The sequence below is a fragment of the Pteronotus mesoamericanus genome, unplaced genomic scaffold (assembly GCF_021234165.1).
Source record: "Pteronotus mesoamericanus isolate MK-2021 breed Mesoamerican mustached bat unplaced genomic scaffold, CSHL_Meso_final scaffold_125, whole genome shotgun sequence".
Taxonomy (NCBI): domain Eukaryota; kingdom Metazoa; phylum Chordata; class Mammalia; order Chiroptera; family Mormoopidae; genus Pteronotus; species Pteronotus mesoamericanus.
Window position 1 is genome coordinate 12,029,458 of NW_026555304.1, and position 18,415 is coordinate 12,047,872.

At 38.4% G+C, this 18,415-nt stretch overlaps 1 non-coding gene and 1 pseudogene across 1 annotated transcript; one reads left to right on the top strand and one right to left on the bottom strand.

Moving 5' to 3' along the window:
* Positions 1-2,300: 2,300 nt before the first annotated feature.
* On the bottom strand, positions 2,301-3,058 carry LOC129082273 (60S ribosomal protein L7a-like; annotated as a pseudogene).
* Positions 3,059-17,494: 14,436 nt separating this feature from the next.
* LOC129082389 (U6 spliceosomal RNA) lies at positions 17,495-17,601 on the top strand. Its single transcript, XR_008530409.1, has one exon. It is a non-coding gene; the product is annotated as a U6 spliceosomal RNA (small nuclear RNA).
* The last annotated feature ends 814 nt before the right edge of the window (positions 17,602-18,415 follow it).

Sequence of the window (18,415 nt, forward strand, 5' to 3'; positions counted from 1 at the left end):
CACCAAATCGTACAATTGAGAATTTTTAAAACAATATTCCTGATGTTAACACATGGGGTTTTTTTTTGGTTATGTGGTTCCTCCCACACTCAAAAAAAATAATTATAATAATAATAATACAGGGGAAAGGAGTGAACATTCTGGTTGTTTGGAGTCTTGTGATCAGAGTACCACTGAGAATGCTTTCACCCCAAGGCCAAAGAGACCAGTGCCTAGGGAACTGAATAAGCAGTATAGAACTTTTTCTTTCATTCACTTTTTGAAAAATGCTGGCATGCATTTGACATAGTCTCAGATATTCAGTATGTCAGTGGAACAGAATTTAGTAATCTGGGAGAAATGAAAAAAGATATATGAAGATCAGCACATTCATCCTCTCTTTGGCTAAATGCTTCTACCAAGACTGAATAGATGCTTGTGCTCATCCTGGCTGGTTAACTTCAGAAATGTAAGTCTTCTTTTATGATACTGGCTTTTTACCTTGAAGATTCTCCTTCTTGTTCCTTACTCAAGATTTTGAGTAAGGAATTTTTCTTTCTCTCTGATTTTATCCCAAATGACCAAATAATGTCTCAACATATGACCATATTTTTAAAAATTTTTCTTTATTTATTTTAGAGAGAGGAAGGGAGGAAGGGAGGGGGGCGGGGGGGCAGGGAGAGAGAGAGAGAGAAACATCAGTTTGTTTATCCACTTATTTTTGCATTCATTGGTTGATTCTTGTATGTGCCCTGACCAGAGACGGAACCACAACCTTGGCATATTGGACGCCACTCTAACCAATTCAGTTACCCAGCCAGGGCCGTGACTATATTTTTAAAATTTACATAAAAATACAGAGGTGCCCTGACTGGTATGGCTCAGTTGGTAGGGCGTCATCCCAAAAAGCAAAAGGTCACAGGTTTGATTCTCCGTCAGGGCACATGCCTGGATTGCAGTTCCAGGCCTCGTTGGGGCACGTGAGAGAGGCAGCCAGCCCATCAATGTTTTTCTTATACATCAGTGTTTCTTTTTCTCTCTTTCTCCTTCACTTTCCCTTTCTCTAAAAATAAATAAAATCTTTTTTAAAAACATTTTTTTAAAACAGATGTATATATACATATGAAATTTCATCCTCACACCCCAATCCTGCCCTCATAGATCACCACCTTTAACAATCTGTATTTAGATAAAAAGATTTTTTAAAAATTAATTTGTTCATATTGTGCGTATTGTTCTATGAACTGTTTTTTTTTTTCACTTAGTACACCATCTTGAAAATTTCCCTTGTCAGCCCTTATTGCCAACTTCCTTCATTCTAATGGCTGCACAGGTTGTATGTTTTCCATAATTTATTTTCCTTTAGTGGATACTGAGGTTGTGTGTGGGGCGGGAGCAGGGTAGGGGCTGCTATTACAAACAAGGCTGCAGTGAATATCATAACAGATTTATATCCACAGGAGATGGAATTGCTGGATGAAAAGGTAATCACTTTTTAAATTTTGATAAAACTAACACTATTTGTTGGTATCTCTTTCCACACATTCTTGAAATCATTGATATATAATCAGTACTTTTAAGTTTGAGAACAAAAATGATATCTCACTATTTTCATTGCCTTTCCCTGATCACCAGTGGAGCTGAGCATATTGTAAAGTGGTCATTAGATGTTGGAAGTATGTTTTCTAAGAATGTCTTATTCATGTTCTTTGCTCATTTTTTGTTTTCACTTTCTTTTAGATAGGTCGTAACTGCTTATATATTATGGATATCGGCCCTTCAACCTTTGCTAATATGACCTATCTACATATTCTTTGTCATGTTAGTCCATTCATGTTGCTACAAAAGTTTTAATGTCAAATCAATTACACCAACTTTTTTAAGGAGTGTAAGTGTTGCATCTTATTTTTCCCATCCCAATATTTTAAAAGTATTCTTTATCTGCTTCTATTTCTTTTAGAGATGTTATTATATTTAGCTCTTTAATTCACCTGGAATTTATTTGGAGGACATACGATTAAGTAAGGATCTATTTTTTTTCCAACACTTTTTAATTACATAGCCCATCTTTTTCCCATTAGTTTGAAATACTATTCTTTTATATATAGAGTTCTCCCTATACTGTGGCCTGATTCTAGCCTATGTTTGTATTGGTCTTTTGGTGTATGTCTAATATACACTATATAGATGATTGTAGCTATATAGTATGGTTTGGTGTCCAGTGGGTAAGTTCCTCCTTACCGTTTTTCTTTTCCAAAGATACTTTTTTTTGAAGGAGAATTTTTGTTACTTTTAAGTACAGAAAACTGAACAGTCTACACTTAGCCCAGCTTGGTGGCCAGCTCTTTAGCCTTGGACTTTTCCAGCTTGGCAGTGAAAGCCACTTGACTTTGGACCTTATGCCCCAGTGACGGTGGATCTCATCATATCTGTCATTGTAATTGGTCCAGGTAGCTTCCACCAATTTAGCCAGAGCTCCTTTGTCTCCTGAGTTAACCTGTGTGAAGGCAGTGGTGGTGCAGGTCTTTCTGTGGCCTAGACCCCCTAGGCTGGCCTTCCCTTTGATAACACAGTAGGGAGCCCCATCTTATGGCACAGCGCAGGCAGGAAACAACTAGCTTGATGGGTCCACGTCATGTGCAATCAGTACCAGCTGGGCTCTCTTGTGCTCCACCAGGGTGGTTGACAGTGTTAATCCCTGCTCAAAGGACAGGTGGGCTCTTGGTGGGGCCATCCCCTTTGTTGGCAGCTTTTTTCTCAGCCTCTCCTTCTTCTCTTGCTTTATCTTTGGTCTGTATTTGCCGGCCAGCTTAAGCAGCTCAGTAGCTGTTCGGTGGTCCAAGGCCTAACAATTAGTTAATGGCAGGAGGAACTCTCAGATGCTTATAAAGAATAACTCGTTGCCACTGCAGCCAGATGTAGTGGGGCCATTTGTCAGCAAGCAAGGCCCCTTTTGGGCTCGATGTCCTGTCCAATGCCAAAATTCTTGGGCCTTTTCTCAAACTGGATTTACCACCTTCTTGGCCTCCTGCTTCTTCATGACACCATCCTCTTCCCCTAGCGTTCTGTCTTTTGGCATCTTGCACAGCAGGAGGACAGAGAGAAAGCCAAAGTCTTTTATATATATATTTTTATCCTCATCCAAGGATATGTTCACTGATTTTTTTGTTTGTTTTTTTTTTTAGAGTGAGAGAAACATCAATCAGCCACATGCCCCACCCCTGGCATGTACCCCAACCAGTGATCAAACCTAAAACCCAGGCATGTGCACCGACTGGGGATCAAACCCACAATTCCCCAGTGCACAGAACAATGCTCCAAACAACTAAGCCACTCGGGCAGGGCCAAAGATATTTTTATAAGATGGCTATGACCACCTTAAACTAAACATCAAATTTTGCTTCACTAAAGAGTGAGCCAAAAAGAGATTATATGCCTCTTGATGAACACAGCATCACCAATAAAATATTACAGATAAAAATGTTTCCCCTGAATGTAGTCAAGTCTTGAGATCTGACTTTAGTTTAGAGGTAATATACCAGGTAGAAATAAATGAATAAGAAAACAATCTAACAAATCTTTAATGTGGGGATTTCTACAAACTATCTCTTCAGCAAGTAAATGTCATGAGGAAAAAACTGGGGTCAAGTGGATGGGGGACCTGTGGCAAAAGGAAAGAGTCTTCAGGGACATAACAACGAGATTCAATGCCCTATCTCTGGTCGGAACAAACCAGCTATAAATGACACATTTAGGACAAGTGGAGACATTTACGTATGGACTGGGCATCAGGAGATATTAAGGAAATATGATAATAATGTGGTTATGTAGAATGGCCTTATTCTAGTGCTATAGACAGAATTGTTTCCCCAAATTCGTATGTTGAAGGTTCACCCCGCAATGTGGTGGTGTTTGGAGATGGGTCCTTACAGAGGTAATTTAGGTTTGGATGAGGCAGTGAGGGTGCAGCCCTCATGTTGTGATTAGCTCCCTTATAAGAAGAAGAAGAAGAAGAGAGAGAGAGAGAGAGAGAGAGAGAGAGACCTCTCTCTCTGTCATGTGAGAACACAGCTACAAGACAGCTGTTAGCAAGCCAGGAAGAGGATCCTCATTAGGAACCAAATCAGCCAGGACCTTGATCTTGGACTTCCCAGCCTTCAGAACTGTGAGAAATAAATGTCTGTTGTTTAAACTACCCATTCTATGATAATTTTGTTATAGCAGCAACTAACCTATCTAGGAAAATACATACTGAAGAATTTATTGCGTGTTAGAGTGTAATACTTTAAAATGGTTCAGTAAATATATACTCTGTATTTCATTCTATCATCAACCTGCTCATCTATCTATAAGGCAACTATGGCAAAGTATTTAATAGTAAGAATTATTGAATTCAGTGGAGACAGCACTGGGACAAGTGCGAGCTGGATGGACTCTGGGCGACTCTGTGCTCACTGAGGAAAAATAACTAAAAATGGGCAAAGGAGATCCTAAGAAGCCACAAGGCAAAATGTCATCATCTGTTTTCTTTGTGCAAACTTGCCAGAAGGAACACAAAAAGCACCCAAGATGCTTCAGTCAACTTTTCAGAGTTTTCTAAGAAGTGCTCAGAGAGACACAAGACCATATCTGCTATAGAGAAAGGAAAGATTGAAGATATGGCAAAGGCGGACAAGGTCTGTTATGAAAGAGAAATGAAAATTTATATTCCTCCTAAAGGGGAAACAAAAAGAAGTTCAAGGATCACAATGCACCCAAGAGGCCTCCTTCCGCCTTTGTCTTGTGTTCTGAGTATCACCCAAAAATTGAAGGAGAGCATCCTGGCCTATTCATGGTGATGTTGCAAAGAGCTGGGAGAGATGTGGAGTCACACTGGTGCAGCTGACAAGCAGACTGATGAAAAGAAGGCTGCTAAGCTGAAGGAGAAATATGAAAAGGGTATTGTTGCTAATGGAAAAAAGGGAGTTGTCAAGGCTGAAAAAAGAAAAAGAAGGAAGACGAGAAAGAGGAGGAGGAGGAGGAGGAGGAGGAGATGAGGATGATGAAGTTGGTTCTAGCCTTTTTTTTCTTCTCTACAAAGCATTTTATCCCCACCCCTGTACACAACTCACTGCTTTTAAAGAAAAAAATTGAAAAGATGTGTAAGATTTGTTTTTAAACTGGACAGTGTCTTTTTTCTTTGGTGTAGTTATCACAATACTGAATGTGTCTTTAGATAGCCCTGTCCTGGTGGTATTTTCAATAGCCACTAACCTTGCCTGGTACAGTATGGGGGTTGTAAATTAGCATGGAAATTTAAAGCAGGTTCTTATTGGTGCACAGGCCAAATTAGTTATAGATGGGAATAGTAGTTTCTTTATCTTCAGTTGTCTTTGATGCAGCTTATACAAAATGATTGTTGTTCTGTTAACTGAGTACCTCTCTGTAATTGTAAAAATAAAGAAGTTGCAGCTGTTTTGTTGACATTCTGAATGCTTCTAATTAAATACAATTTACTTATTAGTTTAAAAAAAAAAGAGAATTGCTGCCCTGACTGGTGTGGTTTAGTGTATTGAGTGCTGCACTGCGAAATGAAAGGTCACCAGTTCAATTCCCAGTCAGGGTACATGCCTGGGTTGCAGGCCAGGTCCCCAGGTGGGGACATGGGAGAGGCAACTGATCAATATATCTCTTGCACACTGATGTTCTCTCCCTCTCTCCCTCCTTTACCCTCTCTCTAGAAATAAATAAATAAAATCTTCTAAAAAAACAAGTAGAATTATTGAATTCAGGTAACGGTTTCTTGTTTTTTCATTGTCCTGCTTTTTTTCTGTGTTTGAAATTTTTCAGATATCACAATTTTTCTCTATATTCTCACATTTTTAAAGTTTTACTATAATTTCACCTGGCATAGCAGTTGATTTCTAGATTAACTTGAGAAAATTGATTTATTTACAGTATTCCCTAATAGGAATTTCTTTTTTAAAAGTATATTTTATTGATTATACTATTACAGTTGTCCCAATTTTTTCTCCTTTGCCCCCCTCCACCCTGTACCCACCTTCCCTCCAGCAATACCTCCCCTTAGTTCATTTCTGTGGGTCGTGCATGTAAGTTCTTTGGCTTCTCCACTTCCTATACTATCCTTAACATCCCCCTGTTTATTCTGTACCTACCAGTTATACTTCTTAATCCCTGCACCTTATCCCCCATTCTCCCCCATTTCCCACCCAGCTATCAACCCTCCAAATGATCTCCATACCTATGATTCTGTTCCTGTTCTGGTTGTTTGCTTTGTTTGTTTTTGTTTTTGTTTTTTAGATTCAATTATTGATAGTTGTGAGTTTGTTGTCATTTTAATGTTCATGGTTTTAATCTTTTTCTTAAGTAAGTCCCTTTAACATTTCATATAATAATGGCTTGGTGATGATATCTTACTTTAGCTTTAACTTGTCTGGGAAGCACTTTATCTACTCTTCAGTTGTAAGTGGTAGCTTTGCTGGAGAGAGTCATCTTGGTTGCAGGTTGTTGCTTGTCATCACTTTAAATGCTCCTTGTCAGTCTCATCTTCCCTGCAAAGTTTCTCTTGAGAAATCAGCTGACAGTCTTACAGGAACTCCTTTGTAGGTAACTCTCTTTTCTCTTGCTGCTTTTAAGATTCTCTCTTTATCTTTAACTTTTGGCATTTTAATTCTGATGGGTCATCGTGTGACCCATCTTGTTTGGGGCCATCTTGTTTGGGACTCTGTTCTTCCTGGACTTCTATGTCTATTTCCTTCACTAAATTAGGCAAGTTTTCTTTTAATTATCTTTTCAAATAAATTTTCAATTTCTTGCTCTTCCTCTTCTCCTCCTGGCATCCCTGTGAATCAGATGTTGGCATGTTTGCAGATATCTCAGAGTCTTCTTATTCTCTCCTCACTTTTTTTGAATTCTTATGTCTTGATTCTGTACCAGTTGACTGTTTATTTCTTCCATATGTTCCAAAATATTGATTTGAGTCCTGGTTTCCTTCCCTTCACTGTTGGTTCCCTGTAGATTCTTCCCTTATGTATTTGCCGTTCACAATAAGTTCTCTGGGCATACTTATCCCAGTGTTTTGAATTCTACATCTGATAGGTCGGCTATCTCCATTTTGCTTAGTTATTTTTCTGGAGTTTTTTTCTGTTCCTTCATTTGGGTCATATTTCCTTGGCTCCTTGATTTTGCAGCCTCCCTGTGTTTGTTTCTGTGTATTAGGTAGAGCTGCTTTGACTCCTTGCCTTGGCACACCTGTTACTTTGTAAAGGGAGGATCCTTAGGTATTCACCAGGGCAGGGCAACCCATGTCACTGCATTTTGGCGCTATATATAGGGGAAGGGTCAGAGAGGGAACAATGCTGCTTGCTTGGCTCTCGCCCCATTTCTAGTCACTTCCCCCACTTCCGGTATGCGACTGGCACACTTCTAGCTGCTGCTCTAGGGCTGAATCCCAGAGTGGGTGGATTTGTGTACATTCTAGGACCATGTGGGTCCTTTAAATCGACTCTCCTGAGAGACTGAGACGCAGTTTCTTTCACTGCCCCAACCCCCACTAATTTTTATAGCCAGAAGTTCTGAGACTTTATCTTTCCAGCACTGGAACCCTGAGCTGCATGGTCTGGCCTGGGGCTGGGATCACTTACTCCCCAGGTGCCCCTCCTGGTTTTTATCCACCACACATGAATGTGCAACCACCCATTCCACCAGCTGCTGCTGCCGCCGCCGCCGCCACACTGCATCTCTCTGCCCTGGCTGCCCATCTCAGTCCCTCCTACCCATCTGGATGAATATTTCTTCTTTAAATCCTTGGTGGTTGGACTTCCACACAGTTTGATTTGCTGGCAATTCTGGTTGTTTTCAGTTTTGAAGTTAGTTATGATCCTTATTATGGTTGTGTGATGAAGGAAAGTGTTCTACCTACACCTCCATCTTGGCCAGACTTTAAAAGGAATTTCCTAAAATATTGAATTTATTTAAAGGAAGTGGTTTATATTTCCATTTATTTGAGTCCTTTTTTATATCCTTCAGTAAGTAAACCACCATAGATTTATTATGAGGTATTACATGATTTTGCTGTGATTGCGAATGGGTGTTTGTTTTTTCCCCCCTCCAATATAGTTTTAAATTGGACATTCCTGGTAAACAGAGAAGTTATTTATTTTGTACATTGTTTTTATATCCCACCATTGTTACTAGAAGTTACAGCCAATATCCATACCAAGGAATGCAGACTTTAAGTATAGACTTCTCAGTTTCTTTTGTTCACAGGGGAGATAGTATTTTAAATTATTGTCCAGACCAATTTCAGTTTTTCCTCCTGGCTTCTCACAATGCCCAGAGGCCTACTGGTACACAAGAAATTAGACCTATTACAGTCTGACCAGAAAGCAAAATCTGCTACCTCTGGGGTACTTCCATATACACTGAGGCCCAACTAAACTTTGAAATAAACTCTCCTCTTTATTTCAGTCCAGACTGTGGGCATGCAGTCTCTCATCTCATTTTTACAAGTGTAAAGGAGGCCTCATGAAGATTTATTAAACTTATGTTCAAAGTAAGCTCTGGGGTACGGTAAAATTAAGCTACAGAAACTTTGTACTATATCTACTTTTAATGGGCTTTTTAAAAATCAAAGTATAATTAACATACAATAAAAACTATTATCTTAGATGTTAGTTCAAAATTATAAGTGAGTTTTAAAATTATATACACTTGTGCAACCACCTGAGCAAAATATAGAATCAATGGGCCTTTTATTTTTATTTTTTTAATTATTTTTCAGAAGCAGTTTACATTCAATGTTATTCTGTCAGTAGGCCTTTTAAAAACATAGTTCGTGTAAACATAAACATGGCTCCCCTGTGTCAGGCCCTCGTACAGATTTCCCCCTTGCTACCCCACTCAATCTCCCTCTTCCCTTGCCCCTCCTTGCCGCTCTCTGTTGCCACTGACACAGCACAGCTCAGCTGAAATTTCCCTCTCACTCACTCACCCGGACTGAGTTGGATGAGCTCTGTTGTCTGGTGTCTTGGTCCCCTTCAGACAGAACTTGGCTGTTCTCTTTCGGGCTCTGCAAGTTTTTCTGCAGCCCCAAGTTTTCCCGGCCTTTTGGCCAGGCCAAATCTCGCGGCTGGGCCAACCCGCCGAGCTCTCCTCCCTGTGGGGCTTGGTAGTAGGACAGAGTGGGCTGGGGCAGGTAGTAAACAGAGATAATCAGTCATCTGAAATAGCTAATAACCTCCTTCACCTTCACAACACTCATTTTTCTTTCCAATTGTTGTAGGACAAGAAAGACATTCTTGTCTGACTCAGCCCTTGTCCACACTGTTAGAAGTATATTAAAGGAATAAATTTCAAGTCACTTCTATAGTCGTACAGGTAGGTGTAAAAGCATATATCCTCTATCTCCTGTTGTGTCTGGGAAGAAAATTCCCTGCAAAGACTTCTCTGGCTTTGGAAGAGAACTGGCTACCAATTTCAATATACTGGGTGATTTTTTATGTCTTTTTGTTACGAGTTTTCCCACCAATGAGGACGTCCTAGCCCAGTCTTGGTTCTCCACTCTTGTCCATCATTTTCCATAGGAGTAGGGAGGATAGGAAAAAGTAATATGCGCAGATCTACCGTTTTACGTTTTTAATGGTGGGAAATTTTCACTGTTTATAATTTTTTTCCCCTCTGCAATGACACTAGAGAACAAGATGGGCAGATTAAGGTGTATTCTTCATTAATTTCCTCTTTCTATTTTTAAATGTAGATTCAAGTCAGCAGTGAATTATTTTATCCCAAGTTAGGGGCTATGCAAAAGACAAAAGCACAAGGCTGAAATGACGCATACTATAGGCAATTTGCTTCTAGAAATTATCTGTAAAAGTAGATTGTCATTTAACAATATAAAAAGAAAAACAGTTATGTTTTTACACTTAGTGTATTAACTTATTTTGCACACTATTGAATATTATATATAAAGAAAACTTAAGTTTCTGAGTTATATCTGGCTACCAAAATAACATTAAAATATATTTTGAAAATCCAAGTAAAGAGTTTAGGTATTACTTTTCCTCTGGCCATCATGGACCATGGACCATCCTGCTCCCTAGTAAATTGTCAAAATGTCGAGTCTTGTCAAATCATTCTGCCAATTAAAATGTTCTAATAGGGCCCTAGCCGGCTAGCTCAGTTGGTTGGAACATCGTCCCAATCCCAGTTCACCCTGGTTAGGGCACATACAAGAAGCAACCAATGAATGCATGAAGAAGTGGAACAACAAAGCAATTTCTCTCTCTCTCTCAAATCAATGACTAAAAATTTTTCAGAAAGTGTTCTAACAGCTTCCAGCCCCATTTAGGGAAAGTCTTCTCAAATTTATTCTCTGGATTATCCTACATATTTCTATGAGAGTCATTTTTTTTTTTTTTTTAGTTTGAAAAATTTCAAACCCTATGGAAAAGTCTTAAAATCCGAACTATCTGAAAGAACGTTATATATGTCATGACCTGTATCTCCTAAGATCAGGAACATTCTCTTACATAACCATAATATCATTGTCAAATTCAGGAAACTTACTATTCCCACAATACGGTTATCAACTATTTAGTCCATCATCAAAATTCACCAATTGTCCTAATAGTGTCTTTTATAGCATGTTTTTCCTGGCTCAGGAAGCAATCCTTTCTCTGAGGATTAGCATCCGGGTGTGCATATTACATATTTGCTGGTGTTCGCTGCTGTGATGGTGCATCCGTGCTATATCAGATTAGGAAGCTCAGGATGACATTTGCCCTATTCTGGGAAATTCATGAACTTTGATCACTGAGTTTATTAAGGTGTTGTCTGCCAGGTTTTTCCATTGTAAAGGTACAGTTTTTCCCTCTGTAATTAATAAATAATTTGTGGAAAGATACTTTAAAACTCCAAACTTCTACTTCCATGATTTGGTACATGTTGATGACTCTAAATCAGTTGTTACTATAATGGTCCAGACTAATGATTTTTTTAATTATCTTCTAGATTTGTTAATTGGTATTCTATAGAAAAAAGGGCTTTCTTTCCTCTTCCTTTTATGTATGTATGTATGTATGTATGCATGCACATACGTGGATGGATAGGATGAATTACGGATTATTTCTTTCTTGTGTTCTAAAGTGGGATATAATCCCTTACTGTCATTATTTATTCTGATGCTCAGATTATCTCAGATTGACTAGTGGGTGCCACTTCATACTGGCTTCTGTGTCCTTTTGACATGTCCCCATGAATAATTTAGTGCTTTCTTACTTTGTGGCACAGGATGTTCCAGATTTAATTTGTCCTTTTCCTGACCTGCCTAGGATTCAGCTATTTTTCCAGGAAGGCCCAGCACCTTTCAGGGGGGAATGGTATTTAGTAAGCATACAAGGCCTCCATGACCCGGCTCTGATCTCATCTATGATATTTCCTGTGATTCCTTTACTGTGTCATGTGCTCAGACATATACCCTCCGAGGGTCTCCAGAATGCCATCTTCCTCCATATCCTTGCCTATTCCTGGATGCCTTGACCACTGTTTTTCTGTGGGGCTCATTCTGACTCTTTTTCACAACCATTCAAATATTAACTGATGTGTGGTCTTCTCTAATCACCTCTGAATTCCACACTGAGTGGTGCTCCTTGGCAGCACTTCCTCCTTAACTCCTCTCACATGCTAGAAAATGGCATCTCCTTGCTTTAACTTACATTTGCCCCTTACCAGTATGAATCAGCATATTTGCTAAGTTTTGGGGAAACAGAAAATAATATTAGCGAAAATAACATGAGAACTGGGATTATAAAACAATGAGGTTGATGTTCTTTGTTTTACCACATTTTTATGTGAATCTTCTATAACCAATTAGAATTAAACAATGTAGAAAGTTATAGTGCAATGACAATTTAGGATGATTGTTAGTTATAAAAATAACTGCATTTGTTCATTAAGTAGATAATACATGCACATGTTTCAAAATGCAAAAGTACAAAATAATGTATATTAAAGAATTTCCATCTTGCCCCAGCTGGTGTGGCTCAGTTGGCTGGGCATCATCCCACAAGCCAAAAAGTCACCAGTTCAATTCCTAGTCAGAGCACATACCTGGGTCCCAGGTTGGGTCCCCTGTTGCATGTACAGAAGGCAGCCAATCAAGGTTTCTCTCTCACATCAACATTTCTCGCCTTCTCTTTCCCCCTCCCTTACCCTCACTGTAAAAAAGAAAATAAAATAAATCCATCTCATTGGTGTCCCCAAATCACCCACTTGCCCTCCTATGGGTACACAATGTTTTCAATATTTTATGTATCCAGATATAATATACAAGCATATATGTTTTTATGTATCCTGTGTGTGGCTCACATTTCTATCTTAAATGACCTAAAAAAACCCAACAGAATGACTTTTTAAAATTTTTAACAGGCATATGTGTGATTACACTGTAGCTCATAGATTCTAAGTCAGTATTAGAATAATTTCTCAACATTAGGACAGTGGGTACATTTTCTTTCCTAAAAAAAAAAAAAGCAGAAAGATACTCAAATTGTTTATCTGCAGTCACAGGTCTCTCAACTGGAATGTCTCTGATACTGTATTTTTTTTCACAGTATACATGAATCATTTTTTTCACGTGCATTTTTAAAAGTGTTTGCTCTTGATCCATTTTCCTTGTGTGGCCAACAGAATTAATTCCCAGGAGGCCCTCATGCTTGCCAGTACAGACATGAACAACAAATTATCAAAATCTGAGCTTTCAGCCTAGAAAAAAGGAGAAGAAAGCTACCGGTTGAAGCAGAAAGATGAATGTCATGCCTATGAGACATGTATGCATGTTGCTTGGAAATATGAAGCTATTCTTTATTTACATCAAGCCAGTAAATATACTCACATATGGCATTTTAAGGCCTAGAAGTCAAAATCAGAAAATGTTAGTGATTACAGGCTGCTCTCAGAGTGAAGATAAATAACAGAGTTGAAATTATTTCTAAAGAAGCCTTAAAAATATTCTGAGGACTTACCTATTTTTTAAAATGGTACTGTTAAAAGATTGGCGTAATATTTAAAATGATTTTCTAGAAACAAGTTTTACTTCCATAAGAGCTTTGATTAAATACCTCATCATGGTGATTAAAGCTAATTACACTGTGGTCCTTCTCAGCCCCCTTTAAAAAGTCATGTGCAATGCTGGCGGGGTAGCTCAGTTGGTTGGATCCAATGTGCCAAGATTCTGATTTGATCCTCAGTCAGGGCACATACAAGAATCCACCAATGAATGCATAAATAAATGGAACAACAAAAATTGACATCCATCTCTCTCTCTTCCCACCCCCACCTTTCCCCCTTTTCTCTAACATCAATAAATTTTAAAAAAAATTTTTTTAAATCATGAGCAAAGCTTCAAGCACTTGAATCTGGTGTGTTTTCCTCCAAGACCACTTCAAGGTTTACTACACCTTGCAGAGGGCTGTTAATTATCTACTACCTATTTTCTTAGTTATCCTGACATTCTTCCTGCCTTCCCCAAATATATTCTGAGTGATTGAAGGCAGAAATTCTTTATCTGTCATTTAAAGATTTATTTGTTTATTATTTTTTTTTAGAGAGAAGGTAAAGGAGGAAGAAGAAGAGGGAGAGAAACTTCAATGTGTGAAAGAAACATGGATCAGTTGCCTCTTGCACACCCCAGCTGGGGACCTGGCCTGCAACCCAGGCAAGCACCCTGACACAGAACTGAATGAGTGACCCTTCAGTTCCCAGGCTAGTGCTCATCAATCCACTGAGCCACACGCACTGGGGCAATCTGTCCTTTAACTCTCCTTTATTCTAACATGTAATAGGCACTGGAAAATATCTTTCCCTTGATTATCAGGCCATATCACCATAAGGCAGTACTTTACTACCTTGTGATTGCAAAGAAGAAAGATGCCCTCTGTTGTCATTCCAGGTGGTAACCAAAACTAGAGCTTAGTAAACCTGTATGTATTACTTTTGCATGTATAATTTACATGTATATATGTAAAATTATTAACTGCCTTCTCTTTCAACATTTAGGCTATAAAGGCAAATGTTGAATAATAATGTAAGGCACAAACCAATTAAATACATAACAAACAGGCTATGTATAATGCAATCCCATGTACAATGCACACCCATGTTTGGGGCCCAAACGTTCAGGGGAAAAAAACTTTCATTTTAATGTTTTAATTCAATTTTTTAATTTATATTTAGAAACAAAAACAGTTATATTCCAGATTATTATTTTGCATACAAATATCATTATTGCTTTCTAGAGTTACACTTTTAATGGATAGGCATAAATAAAAGAATTAAAAACATTTATATAGATACAGAATTAGTACTACCCATGTATAGTGCGTATCCTTATTTTTCCCTCAAAAATTTGGGCAAAGAGTATACATTATGCATGGCAAAATACATAGATAGATAGATATATCTATATATATATATACACACAGAAGGTGTTCAGCCATGTAATATGAAAAATAGAGACATTTATTGAAGGAGATACAAGAGACATTATACATAGGACAATGATGCCTCAGTCCCCTTCAAAGTAGGCACCTTAAGACCTCACACAGTTCTCCCAATCACCATCAGCTGCCCTGTCGTATTTTCCTGAATCTTATCAATGGTCTGAAATCTCTTCCCTTTCAAAGGCAATTTTAGTTTTGGGGAAAGCCAGAAGTCACAGGGTGCCGAATCTGGGCTGTAGGGGGACTGACTCACTTGGGTGACTTGATGTTTTACCAAAAAACTCTGCATGAGGTGTGATACACGAGCAGGTGCTTTGTCGTGATGAAGCTGCCAGTCATCAGCTGCCCATAGCTGTGGCCTGCTGAATCATCAGAATAGTTTCTATGGAGGAATGTTCAAGCTTAATGCAAAATTTGATGCAGATTCATTGTTCTACTCACTCAGTTTGAATGCAACGTCCACATAGTACACACACTCAATGGTGTCTACCACTCCCGTTGACTAGTACAATGAAGTTGTCATTGTTCATGCATGTGCATTCCAGTCCACTCTCCTTGGCTGTCAGGTTACATTGATGTCACGCAAACCATTCTAGTTAAGACTTTTTCTGGACAGACCTCATATGTAGGTACTTTAAGCAATGTGTACTTTACCACAATCCATGTATTCATTCTCCTGGTGATGGACATTTAGGATGTCTCCAGTTTATAGCTCTGACAGTGTTGCTATAGACATTTTTTGTGCATTTATCTGGTTTATATAATACTCCGGAGCTGTACGTGTTTTCAATTTTACTAGATATTGCCAAATTATTCTCTAAATTCTCCAATTTGTCCACTCTACATCAAACTAAAGGCTTCTCTGCACTGCAAAGGAAACCTTTAACAAAATAAAAGGCAACCTAAGGAATTGGAGAAAATATTTGCAAATCATGTATCTGAAAAGGAGTTAATATCCAAGATATAAAGAACTCACACGACTCGACATAAAACAGTATGATTAAAAAAATTGGCAGAGGTTCTGAATAGACATTTTTCCAAAAGAGACCTACAGCTGATTCACAAGTACATGAATAGATGCTCAGCCTCACTAATCATCAGGGAAATGCAAATCAAAACAACAATGAGCTATTGCTTCACACCTGTTAGGATAGTTACTGTCAAAAATATGGCTAAGATGTGAAGAAAAGGGAACCCATCATGCACTGTTGGTGGGAATGTACATTAGTGCAGCCACTGTCGAAAACAATATGGAAATTCCTCAAAAAATTAAAAATAAGACTACCAAGTGATCCAGCAATTCCACTTCTGGGTATTTAGCTAAAGGAAACAAAAACGCTAACTCAAAAAGATATCTGCACCCCAGTGTTCATTGTGGTGTTATTTACAATAGCCAATACATGGAAACAACTTAAGTGTCCATTGATGGGTGAATGGATAAAGAAGATGGGCTATATACGATTGAATATTATTAGCCATAAAAAAAGAAATGCGGCCTTTTAGGTAGCATGGGTAGACCTTGAGGACATTATGCTAAGAAAAATCAGACAAAAAGATAAATATTCTATGACTTCACTTATATGTGAAATGTAAAAAACAAAAAATTGAACTCATAATACTCATAGATTCAGAGAACAGATCAGTGATTGCTAGATGTGGGGTAGGATTGGGGCAAATGGGTGAAGGTGGCCAAAAGTACTAGCTTCTAGTTACAAAATAAAGAATTCAGCCCTGGTCGGGTGGCTCAGTTGATTGGAATGTTGTCCCAATGTGCCCAGGTTTTGGGTTCCATCCTCCACCAGGGCACATGCAAAAGTTCACCATGAATGCATGGATGGATGGAGCAGCATGTTGGTGTTTCTCTTTCTTTCTCACTCTCTCCCTCTCTCAGCCCAGAATCAATCAGTGAAGAAAAAATAAAAATCGTGGCAATGTAATTACAGCATGGTAATGTGGGGAAGGAAGAAACTCTACTCTCAAAATTCTTTGGCTAGTCTAATAATCAAACAGATTTGAAACAGATTAGCAAGTGGAAATTACCAAATTTAGTGCATACATATGTATGAGGACCCTGAATACGTAAGAGAGAGACTCCACATGCACAATGGGTTCAGAACAGAAATAGAATGTGGGTATGTAAGACATCCTGAGCTAGGGATGAAGCAAGGTGCCTCAGGGGCTTTGAAGGGTCATTGCAGGATGATAAAAAAAGCAGATATTCAGTAAATAGTAGTTTTCTTGCCCTACAGATAGGTAAGGAGAGGTTATCTCTGATAATCTTTTATTATGGGCAAGGCCCCTAATTCAGATTCTTCTAGGTAGTGTAGGAAGGAGCTTAACTCTCTTTAGCTCTGAAATTGCCTTTAGCTCAAAACAATCCACATACCACATATACACATCTTGGGGTGGCTCATACTGAACCCCCACAGTAACTATGGTTAATAATACTCTATTGCGTTTTTGGAAGTTGCTGAAACAGCAAATCTTTAAAGTTCTCATCACAAGAAAAACAATTTGTGACTATATGTGGTGACATGCTTAATTAGACTTGTGATCATTTTGCAATATATCAAATCATTATGTTGTCCACCTGAAACTAATATAATGTTATATGTCAGTTATATCTGTCAACATAAGAAATGTCCAAGCCTGCAGAGCATTTTTATAAGAGTTTATTTGATCTAACCTGAAACATGCCAGGGAATAAGATCTCAAGTGCTCTGAAGAATAACACTTTTGCAGCATCAGGACTTGAATTACTGGGTAGTTAACAAGATTATCTGCTTTCTTAAGGATGGTTACACTTATTTCAAAGGTGTGTTAACCTAGCACAAAAACAATGAAGAGGGCTTGCTTAAGGCAAAGACAAACCATTTACTAAAAGTTATAGTAAAGTCATAGGCCTGGGCCATGACTACCCTCCAGACCTACCCAGTTACAAATTTAAGATCAAATCACCCTATGAGGTTACTTTCAATAGACCCCCTTTTTCATGCACATATCAATTTAAAAAGTTAGTGCTCACTTTGGCAGTACATATACTAAAATTAGAACAATACAGGGAGAATTAGCATGGCACCTGTGCAAGGATGACACGCAAATTTGTGAAGTGAAAAAAAATAATATGCTCTCACCATCAGTGTGTGAGAACACCGATGACTCTGTATTAGCAATTTTCAACTGTTTTCATTTCATGGCACACACAAGCTAATTACTAAAATTTGTAATCTAGGTTGTAGGTCCTTGTTTTTCATCACTTTGAATACTTCTTGCCAGTCCCTTCTAGCCTACAAAGTTCTTTTGGGAAATCAGCTGACAGTCTCATGGGAACTCCTTTGTAGGTAACTCTCTACTTTTCTTGCTGCTTTTAAGATTTTTTTTTTGCTCTGGCTGTTGTGGCTCAGTGGACTGACTGCCAGCCTATAAATGAAAGAGTTGCCGGTTCAATTCCCAGTCAGGGCACATGCCTAGGTTGTTGGTCCCTAGTAGGGGGTGCACAAGAGAAAACCACATATTAATGTTTCTCTCCCTCTCTTTCTCCCTCTCTTCCCCTCTAAATAAATAAATAAAATAAATTTTAAAAAAAGATTCTTTCTCTTTAACCTTTGGCATTTTAGTTATGATGTGGCTTGGTGTGGTCCTCTTTGGGTCTGTCTTGTTGGGGACTCTCTATCCTTCCTGGACTTATATGTCTATTTCCTTCACCAAATTAGGGAAGTTTTTTTTTCATTATTTTTTCAGATAAGTTTTCAATTTCTTGCTCTTCCTCTTCTCCTTCTGGCACCCCTATGATCTGGACATTGGAATGTTTAAAGCTCCAATGTCCAGATTATAAGGGTGCCAGAAAATATATTTTTTGCAATCTGACACATTAAAAAATATTTTTTTTTTGCCAATCTGACAAAAAATAGGTAATTTTGATTCCCTCCACCAGATGG